The sequence below is a fragment of the Papaver somniferum genome, chromosome 2 (assembly GCF_003573695.1).
Source record: "Papaver somniferum cultivar HN1 chromosome 2, ASM357369v1, whole genome shotgun sequence".
In the NCBI taxonomy this organism is placed as follows: Eukaryota; Viridiplantae; Streptophyta; class Magnoliopsida; order Ranunculales; family Papaveraceae; genus Papaver; species Papaver somniferum.
This window is the reverse complement of record NC_039359.1, coordinates 74,617,498-74,629,802: the sequence shown is the minus strand read 5'-3', so window position 1 is coordinate 74,629,802 and position 12,305 is coordinate 74,617,498.

Genomic DNA, 12,305 nt, shown 5'->3' with positions numbered 1-12,305 from the left:
CCTGGGGGATCTTTCATTTAAAGATAAGGATAGTCTCAAATCACGATAAGTATTATCGTCACAGACACACCCTTAATTTCATCTACATCACAAGTAGTCTCTTTAACTCCCGGTATACGGAGATTTTTCACTTTTTTTTATTTACCTTTTTTCTTGGTAAAAAAGGTCGCAAAGAGGAGATAAGTCGATCCAATCTATAACACAAAGATACTTATTTTGTAAAACTAATATATTTTTTGATTAACAAATGTGATATAAAAAAGTATTTAATATCCTATAATTTGATCGAAACAGATACAAAAATAAATTTTAAACTTTCATCCGTTAAAAAATATAGGAAAATAGAATATCCGACAAATTTTAACAAAACAAATATAACACACATGTCAAGAAAAATAATTTTTCTTTTCAAAAATAATTTCAAAAAACGGGCACCTAGCTCAGCTGGTCATCCCCGTTTTCCAAAATTTCATGCACTCCAGGAGGTCCTGGGTTCGAGCCCCCAATGACGTAATATTGCAGAAATTAACATGGAAGGTAGTGTTAGTTTTCTCCCTCTTGTGACACAATCTCAGCCCCCATCCATTTCGGCTCCCTTAACTAGGTTATCCATGAGGCTCGCTGGTAGTCTAGACTGCAACCTGTTCAATTAATGTAGTAGCATGTTGTTGGAGCTTAGCTTGTTTGGCTTCCAAGTAGTTAATGTAATACTCCTTTGATTATTACTAATAATTATTTTTTTTAAAGAAATAAAAAGAAAGAAAATCTAAAGTTCTTTTCAAATATAAGTTGTACACATACCAAACAGACCCTAACATCGGGTTTACAAAAGGGTCTAATACCTAAAACTCATCCCTCATTCTCCACTTTTCCTTTTCTTAAAGACCCTGGCGTTTTTAGGGGCCACTCAAAAGGATTTAGGGGCCAACAATAAAACAAAAAAGGTCACCCAAAGGGAAAATGTAGCCAGCCCTTATCTCGCGTAATTCGTAATGGCGAAATTACCCTTATATATTCGGAGGATATGATAACATTGTTACCCTCCGAATGCAATCGGAGGCCAAAATATTTGCCAGACGTCCGATTATACGAGGTGCAGTATTTCTTGGTTCGTGTTTTGGATTCAGCGTTAATCGGGAGTTAAATATATTACAAAACCTACCGATTATAAGTTGCCGCAAATTCAAATTTTGAAAGCTACCATAATCGGTAGATATGCTAAATCCAATACCTACCGATTATTGGTTTCTCCACATTCAACTTTCGTCAAATTAGCCGTTGGAGTTTTTGGGAAAAACAAAAAGAGCCGTTGGACCCTAAACCTATATAAAGAAACTCATATCTATCACCCCAATTGCACCAAACTCTTTCCTCTCTTCAGTTTTAATTTTCATAACAAAAAACATGGATATTGCTTTTGCCGAAGAAGAAGATTGTGCTATTTATAGAGCGTGGGTTGTGGTAACTACTCATGATCGTGTTCACAAGCTCCACAAATCGGAATCCGAAGAGCAGATATGGAACCGTATCTTAATGGTATTTGAGGCCTTAGATGGTAATCGAATTCGAAGATCATCCAATGACATTAAGATGAGAAAGAATGCGCTAGATAAGGAGATTGACAAACTTGAAGATGAGGAACGGTTTGTTAGGAACGCTTTTCCTTGGTGGACGTATGAAAAACGAGTAAGTATCTCTGTAACTCCAATTCACATTAACAAAAGTTAGTGCTAACTTGTTACTCATTCGTAATTTCAGAGAAATCTTGCGGATCGCTGGTATGTGGACCTCTACGGGAAACGATTTGAACATGAAGGATGCTACAAAATCAAGAGGGACAATTTCTATGGTCACTGGAAGTTATGATCTGTTTTAATACTTTTATGGTCAATTAGGAGTATGGATTTAGGTGCTTTTGACGAAATTGTAAGGTTAAGGCCGTTTGAACTTTATGTAATGGATGTAATCGGAGTATTATTAATATAAAAACTAGCCGATTATACGAAATCGGTAGATTATTTTGTTAAACAACCTACCGATTGTAATATTCGGTTATTTTATGAGTCAACTTTTTTTCCGATTATGGTGTTGTTTGGTTCCAAGAAACAGTTTTTTTTGAACTTGTAATATTCGGAGGATAATGTTTTTGTAAAGTTCTGAATGTACGATGGCCCAAAAATCAGAATTTGGAAAAACTTATACTTTTCAAATTTTGTCTTTGAAATAATCGGAAGTTAAATTAGTTACCAAAACTTCCGAATATACCACACAAATCATTGTCATTTGAACTTGTCTAACTTAGTTACCCAAACAAATTTCCGAATGTACAACAAAAATCATTGTCATTTATCTGCTCTTCTTTACTTTACGACCGTGACTACCTCCCAGTCCTGCACGACCACGGGTTTGAGCACCTTCAGTTGGAGCAGCTTCAGTTGGAGCAGCTTCACCGCTCGATGAAGCTCGATTTCTTTTACCCGTCTTTGATACTGCCACCTTGGGCTGATGCCTCTTCGTGACTTTCTCCCCAAACTGGGCAGCATAATCTTCGTTATCCATATTATCAACTAGATCTCTAGCCTCTTTGATCTTCTCATCTGGCATGGGATCTCCGCTCTTCAAGCATGCAGTTAACATTTTGGAAACACGCTTGAACCTATTCACCTGTTTTTATATACGTAATGACATAACATCAAACGGTAATTACCTAAGATTTATAGGAATAATATAAAATGAACAAAAATATAAGAACACGCACCAGTCTATCATAACCAGCTGGTTTGTCTTTGATGATACAATTATAACTTGAACCCGCCGCAGTAGTGTTGGATTTGATTTTACGGATAACCAAAGGATGTGATACCTTGTTATACCAACTCATATAGTCTGGAGAATTTTCATCACCTCGGATGGTTCGTCTACCAGTGTCGATAATGAAGTCATTCCTCTTATCCCAGTTATCAAGAACAGTAGGTGGGCCTGTGTGAACAATCGTGAGATTGTCACCACTAGAAGAACACAACTCCAACTCCAATTTGTAGTAATCCCCATTTTCTCCAGAGGTTGATGTTGTATATACCCGTGTTTTCGCATCACCCTAGAGGGGTTATACATCACATATCCTGTGGGGTGCCACAATGGTCCAAAATAAAGGGACAAGTCCGACCGAACATTTATATGCCCACTGACTCGATCTTCCTTGTACGGATCAAAGCATACGTCTGAGGCCTTCAATTGGTCCAAAATATCCCTCATGCGAATCAACTGCTGCTCCTTTGTCCTAGAACGGTTGTCTTCGAATATATACTTTGTTCCTCTAGGAGTACCTTTGCACCACCCCGGGTTCTCTCCGGCCAACTTCAGGATAGGGAAGTGGTCATAGATCCATGCCTATATACATAAGAAACCAAGTTTTAGTAAATAGATTGTGTATATTCGGTAGTAATTTCCAAACATAATTTCCGATTATATATAATCGGAAACAAAACTGAGTAGTTATCCACCGAATACACAACATTCGAAAATATATATGGATCATTTCCTACCGAATATGCGTCATTTGGAGTTCAGTAACCTATAGCTTTTCTGTCCTGTATATTCGGTTCTAATATCAAAAGAATATTTCCGATTATATATAATCGGGAAAACAATTAAGTACCTAGCCACCGAATAACCAACATTCGGAAAATAAGATGGATCAATTCCTACCGAATATGCGTCATTTGGAGTTCAGTAACCTATAGCTTTTCTGGCCTGTATATTCGGTTCTAATATCAAAAGAATATTTCCGATTGTATATAATCGGAAAACAAAGTAAGTACTTAACCACCGAATAACCAACATTCGGGAAAAGAGATGGATAATTTCCTACCGAATATGCGTCATTTGGAGTTATGGATATGCATCATATGTATTGTCTACTGAATAACTATAGAGTTAAAGAAAAAACCTGTAATAGAGCCACATTCCCGGCAACTTGGCAGGTTCCTAGCCTCGAAGCCTTTCTCAACTCTTCCATCAAGAATGCTAGGCATGCCGTGCCCCAAGAATAGTCACCGACTTCATGGAGAGGATCCAAAAGTTGTATAAGGTTGGCGTCGATCCGGTTGCCAGAAGTATTGGGGAATATGACACATCCCAATACACAAAGGAGATATGCGGTGGCAGCGTGGTTCACTTGCTCATCAGTTAACGTTCCATTCTTTTCCTTCTCCAAGGTGCCTTGAAACATATTCATCAAAGCTGTAATGTTGATCTGTCTTGTTCTGTAACTTGCATGCCTCCTAAACTCTGTTGTTGTTGTCTCTTCATCCCAACCTAAGCACTTGTTAGTTAGAGAATAAAGTTGTGCCCAACTTAACTGCTTTGTGTAGTTAAACTTCACAGTTGTGCCTTGGTCGGGAAGGTTAAGAATCTGCACAACATCATCCGGGGTGATCGTCATCTACCCAAACGGCATATGGAAAGTATCGGTCTCAGGATACATTCTCTCCACGAACGCCGATATGGCCACACGATCATGTTCCAACAATGAATTCTCGGCGGCATTAGCTAACCCCGAGTTGGCAACAATTGTCTTGAACCTTTCACATTCACCGGATAAAGGCCACGCAAGCATTTTTGTTGGTGCGGCGGTAGGTTTGAGTAGACGGACTGCATCTTGATGATCATATTAATACAAGTATTACGATATAACACATAGACAATACATTAATAAAAAATAGTAATTTTATTACCTCGGTTTCATATATTTCTCTGGCCCATGAGTCTTTGTATCCAAATAGCAATTTTCCTCCATCCGCTGGTAGTCCAAGGATTGTGCCTGCTGGAATACCCTTCTTCTTCAAGTGCTGAGGGACAAGATGTGATGCTTTCTTAGCAATATCCTTCCTTACAACATCTTTTCCTTTTTTGGCTTTTTGGGTACCACTTGGTTGTCCTTCTTCTTCTACTCTTGCAACTGGATCAACTGGTTCAACACTTGGTCCTGCACTTTGTTGAGCGGCTTGTTCAACACTTGGTCGCACCCCTTGTTCACTGCCTTGTTGTTCAACAGTTGGTTGCACTCCTTGTTGACTGCTTTGTTCTTGTTCGCTTTGTTGAGCACCTGAATTATCTTTGGCACTCCTTTCCCTCCTAGCACTAGCTGTCACTTTCTTCCTCCCTTCTCGACTTTGTCTAAACAACAAAGAAAGGAACAATATTTACAAACTATACAATCGGAAGACAAAGTATGGAAATATAACCCGAATGTACACATTCGGACGTAAGAAGACACATATTGTTAACGAATACAAAACAATCGGAAGCTAACTAAACATATTTGCAACCGAATATATATCAATTGGAGTTCAGAAGCTGTAAATTTTTCATCCTACACAATCGGAAGAAAAAGTGCACCTCTATAACCCGTATGTACAAATTCGGAAGTAAGAAGACACATATTTTTTCCGAATGAAAAACAATCGGAATATAACTAAACACGTTTACAACCGAATATTCATCAACTGGAGTTCAGAAACTCTAAAATTTTATCCTACACAATCGGAGGTATAAAACATTATATTGTCTTCCGAATAAATACTGGCCCCAAAATGGGATTTTTCCTATATCATAAATTTTGAGATTTTTTCAATATATACATTCGGTAGTGAGTGTTCTTCCGAATACTTTGTGTCTACTTAAATATATTCGGTAGCCAAAAAATTCATTAAACTACCGATTATTAGCAGTTTGTATCCAGGAAGATATGGCCACCAATATTCGGCAGATAATCATCAAATCTTTCTCCCGAATACTGTCGATGTTCTTGAAAAATGAAGAACACGACTACATTCGGAAGTAAATGAGCATGCATATCGTCCGAATCTGTATAAATAACCGAAAACCCTAGAAATTTTTTTTCTCGATTCGACGAATCAAAGCGAAATAAACCCCAAAAATGATAGATTCTTACCTAATTGGGGCCATTTGAAGTTGACGAAGTGTTTGAGTCTCGGAATCGCCACCACCGACTACATTGCCGGGTACTTGTTCTTCGCGTTCTTCGCGTTCTTCTTCATTTGCAGCAAGAATTTCTTTATTTCTTGCTAAAATTCCAATGTTTGGATCGATACCCCGAGCAACATTTTTGGTTCTAGGTCTGTGGGTTTCATTTCTCTTATCCATTGTTTTATAATCGAATCGACGATGTTTTGATTTTACGATTCGCGGCGATGTTTCGGTTGAACGAGGAAATTTTTTTTTTCTTCCACAATCGGAAGATAATATGAAACTGGAAGAAGAAGAGTTGAAATGAGTAGAATTGTTTTTGATTTGGTTTTTATACAGTTTTACCAGAAGGACATTTATGTAACTTCAATATCATATAGGGTACTCTTTAACTAGAGTCTTTGGCTGGGTATAAATTGATGGCCCCTAAATCCTTTGGGATGGCCCCAAAAAAAGCCAGGTTAAAGACCCATCGATTCTACATTTCCAAAGAATTCCCAATTTCGGAAGACCACATCCATACTGAAAATCACAGTTCAATGTCCAATGAAAAACGAACACCAGCCTCCAATCGGCAAGATCCCCTCTCTCTTCTTAATCTCCTTCTTGGTTGATTTATTTCACTGTCTCCTATGTTAGGGTTTTTAATAATTTTTTCTCTTTGTTGCAGAGGGTCGGGCAATTCTTAGGTACAACTATTGGGTGGCTAACGACAAGACTTGTTGTTTTTGTTCTAAGAAGATTATTTATTATAGACATATATGTTGACTCATATGGATATGGTTGTCTTTTTTTTGTCCATGAGAAAATTGGTTGTTACTTTAAGCGAGGATGTATACAAAATATTTAACATAGCTTAGGGCTTATATATGGTGTACAGCTATCAATTGAGTTTTTTCAACCAGATATGAATCTCGATGTCATGTGGTGAAAAATCCCATATGTATTTCTTCATAAAAAAACATGATTGTTGAGGTTTGGTGTGACATGTTCAATTGATGACACAAAAAATAAGTATGATTATAGTGTTGACATGTGTCGACTTAATGTATAAAGATAGTCTCAAATCACGATAATGTTTCATCTAGTATTACTAGCAAATATGCATCCGCAATTTCATTAACATTAATCTCTTTGATTCCCGGTTGATTACCAAGATGCCTATTTCTTTTACCTTTTTTTTTGTATAAAAGATTTTAAACTGGATAAATAGATTCAATGTAAAACAAAAGATATTTATATTTAAAAGCTAGTACATCTTTTTTATTAAAAAATATGGTATAAAAAATCACCATATATCTTACATGCTAATCGAAGGCGGATACGTAAATAAATTTTGAATTCTCATTCGATAAATATCGGAAGACAAAATATCAAAAAAAAAAAAATCAACAAAGCAAACATAATACACATAGCAAGAAAGAATAATGTTGTTGTCCAAATAAAAATATGATACCTATACAAGACGGAACCTAACGAAAACTGACTCAGGTTACAAAATGGAAATATCAGATAGCTTCTTTCTCCAATTTTTCCTTTTCCAAGAACATATTGATTCTCAACAATCACCGTTTCCAAGAATATCACATGGACAACCGGAATCAAACACATGTAGTGAAGATCTTCTTTCTCTTCTTAATTTACATTTTTTTATTGATTTATTACCCTCTCTCCAATATTAAGTTAGTTTTTTTTAATTATTTTTTTTCTCTCCACTCTGATTTGCAGATGGTAATGTTGTTTTAAGGTACAATTATTGGGAAGGTAACTGCAAAACGTGTTGTTTTGCAGCAAAAGGATCATCTATTACCGTAGAATGTTGGATCACATGGATACCTATCATGCGCATGAGATACTAATTAATTTACAGACACATATTTCAGATTACGTTTATAAAAATTAAATTAAACTGAGATAGATTACCAGTTTTCATTTTTTGTAATGGCAATTTTATAAATCGATATGAAAAACCTAGTTATAAGGGATTTACCCAATCGACACTAAAAGTTGAGATACGAAGCTTGTTTAGTCGCTTGGTGATAAGCACCAAAGTGCGACGTACTTTCACCATAAATATATTAGTTGGGACTCATTTTATCACTAATAAATTTGTATGTAGGTGTTTTTGTGAAATAAGTTTTTATGGAGAAAGTTGCTCGAAAAATGTTATTTGCACCCGGAGGACACGTGTTATTCGTACTCTCAGTTTTGGATAAGGGACACCTCAATTACTAAGGGGCACTCATCTGCTATTCACACCCAAGGACACCCCATCTGCTATTCGCACCCCAACTCTGGATAGGGGCACGCCACCATTTTCATTTCTGAAGAACAATTTTGGCGGGAAAATATCTTCTCCAACAACGTATTCTCTGTATTAATTTTGGTGAAGATTTTCCGTAATTCTTTCGCACACTTGGAGTTGGGATGAGCTGTAGTGATAACACATGATTAGTAACAGCTTTGAATGCGATCAATAAGGAAAGATTTCACGTAATCACGTGAAACAGGGAAGAAAATATTTCGAGATTTGTTGCACTGAATTTCAGCGTTATTTAGTCAGATTTGTTGCTTGTTTTGGAGTGATACCTCCCTGTTGCGACCAAACAGGGATGGTAAGTTGTTTAAATTCGCGAGAAGAAAGTTGTGACATGGATTTTTATGAAACGGGGTATCTCGGGTTTTAATTATTTTACCCCGAGATTGGTGTGTGTGACTCAGAGGACGGCGGGTGTCTAGGGGCAATTGACTCAGTTTGTATTTTGTTTGGAACGTGTAGAAGATAAAACAGGAAGGTTTGACAACAGTAGAAGCATGCAGCAAAGAAGAAAAGGGAATTATTCCCGTAAAGAATAATGGAGTATATTTTGCATTAAACTGGAAATATTTAGGTGTTGTGAAGTATAAAAAGGGAGCTGGGGACTCATAAAAGGAGTATCGAGTGTTTGGGGAGAAAAATCGAGAGTCGCAGAGCAACTTCTCTGTTGTTGCAGAGAAGAAGAAAACAGTTGACGTCCACTGACTGTCACAGAGAACTGTCGTTTATCAACAGTACTCGTAACAGTCATTTTGGTACGCTTAATTTGAATTTGCAACATCTCTTATAACGGTGACTTTTGTAACGATCTTCCAGTGTTGCAGATTCATTGTATTATTAGTTTTCTTTAATAAAAACACCATTTGAGCTATGAATTATATTTTTGGGTGTGTTTTCATCATGAGAAGATAAACCCCGATACTAGGTCGGCGGAGGAAGCCGAACTTTATACATGGGTGAACTTATTTTATTCTCTATTTGACTTTTGCACTAATTAAAATAGAATTATGATTTGAATTAATTAGTTATCATTTTATTTGATGGGTCATACTTGCTTAAAATGTTTGATGTCCCATGCTTACGATTTATAACTAATATTTTGAGAATCTACCTTGGCAAAAATAAGAGTCCATGTTGTTTTAATTATTGAGCGATAATTGTTGAGAATAAATAATTGAGCCTTATGTTATGAATTCGGTGAACTCCTAGTCCCAGTAACTCTCGCTTTTGTCTATTATTTTCATTAAACCTTTAAATTTAATCTTCACAAGTCTTAGAGTTCGAATCTTACTACTACAACAAATCAAAAACCTTATCATTTTGGCGCCGCCGACGCGGATTTGTTTTTAGATTAATTTTTAGGTTTATTTTTTTTATTTTGTACAGTATTTTCAAATTTTTTTAGATTTTTTTTCCTTTTTATTCATTTCTTTTTGTATTTCTTTTCGCGAACATTTTGAGGATAATGACTTCTTCTGGAGATACGTCATCTAAGATGACGCTGGCGGAATATAAGCTTAGAAAGTCAAATTATCAGGAAATCTCGTCTGAGATGACGCTTGCTGAATATAAGCGTAGGCAACGGTATGGAGTTTTTGATCCACATGTGGTAAGTGAAGAATCTCCTCTAGAGATACATGAGAAGTATTATAAACACACACCACTTAGTTTGAACTTAAGATTGAGAATTCTGGAATGTAAAAAATTATATGATGATGATGATCAATCTTGTAGTGACTCTCTGGTCGAGACAGAATTTTTAGATGACCTTGTGAATGATTGTGTAGATGATTTTTCTAATTTATTAGAAGAATCTATCTCGCAAGATCTTTCACTCGACTTAGAGGTTGTTTCTAGTCCTCTAGACTTCCAAAAGTTACCTAATTTAGGGTTACAATTATGTGCTTCAAAAAATTTGTTGGATTACTTTGCATCTAAATACCCAGAGGACGTCCCTGTTTCTGATACCGTGCATGAGCCAATTGATAATTTCCTTGTCCCAATAGTATCCCCATATTTTGTTTTATACTCGCTTCCATGTGAAGTAAAAACTAGGTTTGGGGTAATCCTCTATTTCAAACAGTTTCAATGTCACCATATTTTCATAGCATAATCGTGAGGTTGTCGTTTGTAAATACTGTATTTTGGGTTGATCCCCAAATTTCCAGGCTGTTAATTTTTGGGGATCCATTTCTGTACATTCCAGTAGGTATATTTATTTTATTTTATTTTTATTTTTATTTACTTTTTGCATTTCCCATCTTAATATTTGCGTTGGATGACTCAATTACATTGAGGACAATGTAATGTTTAAGTGTGGGGGAGAGGTTAACTTTTTACTTTATTTTTTCAGGAAATTCCTTGCAAATCATGACCAGCTGTGTAGCGGGTCTGCTCTTTTTTCTTGCATATTATGACCAGCTGTGTAGCTATCTAAAAAATTTGAAAAATATAAAATGAAAACAAATTGATTGTTAAGGTTATGACCACCTGTGTAGCGGGTCTTTTTTTCTTGCATTATATGACTAGTTGTGTAGCGGGTCTAAAAAATATATATATAAAAAAATAAAAAATATGACCAGCTGTGTAGCGGGTCTCTTTCTCTTTATCTTATTATATGACCAGCTGTGTAGCGGGTCTAAAAAAAAAAGACCAGCTGTGTAGAGGGTCACTCTTTCTCTCTTATTATATGACCAGCTGTGTAGCGGGTCAGTTTTCTGTTTTGCTCGAGGACTAGCAAAATGTAAGTGTGGGGGAATTTGATGAGCACGAAAGTGCGACGCATTTTCACCCATAAATACATTAGCTGTGACTCATTTTATCACTAATAAACTTGTTTGTAGGTGTTTTTGTGAAATAAGCCTTTATGGAGAAAGTTGCTCGAAAAATGTTATTTGTACCCGGAGGACACGTGTTATTCGTACTATCAGTTTTGGATAAGGGACACCTCAATTACTAAGGGGCACCCATCTGCTATTCACACTCAAGGACACCCCATCTGCTATTCGCACCCCACCTCTAGATAGGGGCACACCACCATTTTCATTTCTGAAGAACAATTTTGGCGGGAAAATATCTTCTCCAACAACGTATTTTCTGTATTAATTTTGGTGAAGATTTTCCGTGATTCTTTCGCACACTTGGAGTTGGGATGAGCTGTAATAATAACACATGATTGGTAACATCTTTGAATGCGATCAATAAGGAAAGATTTCACGTAATCACGTGAAACAGGGAAGAAAATATTTCGAGATTTGCTGCACTGAATTTCAGCGTTATTTAGTCAGATTTGTTGCTTGTTTTGGAGTGATACCTCCCTGTTGCGACCAAACAGGGATGGTAAGTTTTTTAAATTCGCGAGAAGAGAGTTGTGACATGGATTTTTATGAAACGGGGTATCTCGGGTTTTAATTATTTTATCCCGAGATTGGTGTGTGCGACTCAGAGGACGGCGGGTGTTTAGGGGCAATTGACTCAGTTTGTATTATGCTTGGAACGTGTAGAAGATAAAACAGGAAGGTTTGACAACGGTAGAAGCATGCAGCAAAGAAGAAAAGGGAATTATTCCCTTAAAGAATAATGGAGTATATTTTGCATTAAACCGGAAATATTTTAGGTGCTGTGAAGTATAAAAAGGGAGCTGGGGACTCATAGAAGGGGTATCGAGTGTTTGGGGAGAAAAATCGAGAGTCGCAGAGAAACTTCTCTGCTGCTGCAGAGAAGAAGAAGAAGAAAACAGTGACGTCCACTGACTGTCGCAGAGAACTGTCGTTTATAAACAGTTCTCGTAACAGTCATTTTGGTACGCTTAATTTGAATTTGCAACAGCTCTTGTAACGGTGACTTTTGTAACGATCTTCCAGCGTTGCAGGTTCATTGTATTATTAGTTTTCTTTAATAAAAATACCATTTGAGCTATGGATTATATTTTTGAGTGTGTTTTCATCATGAGAAGCTAAACCCCGACACTGGGTCGACGGAGGAAGCCGAACTTTAT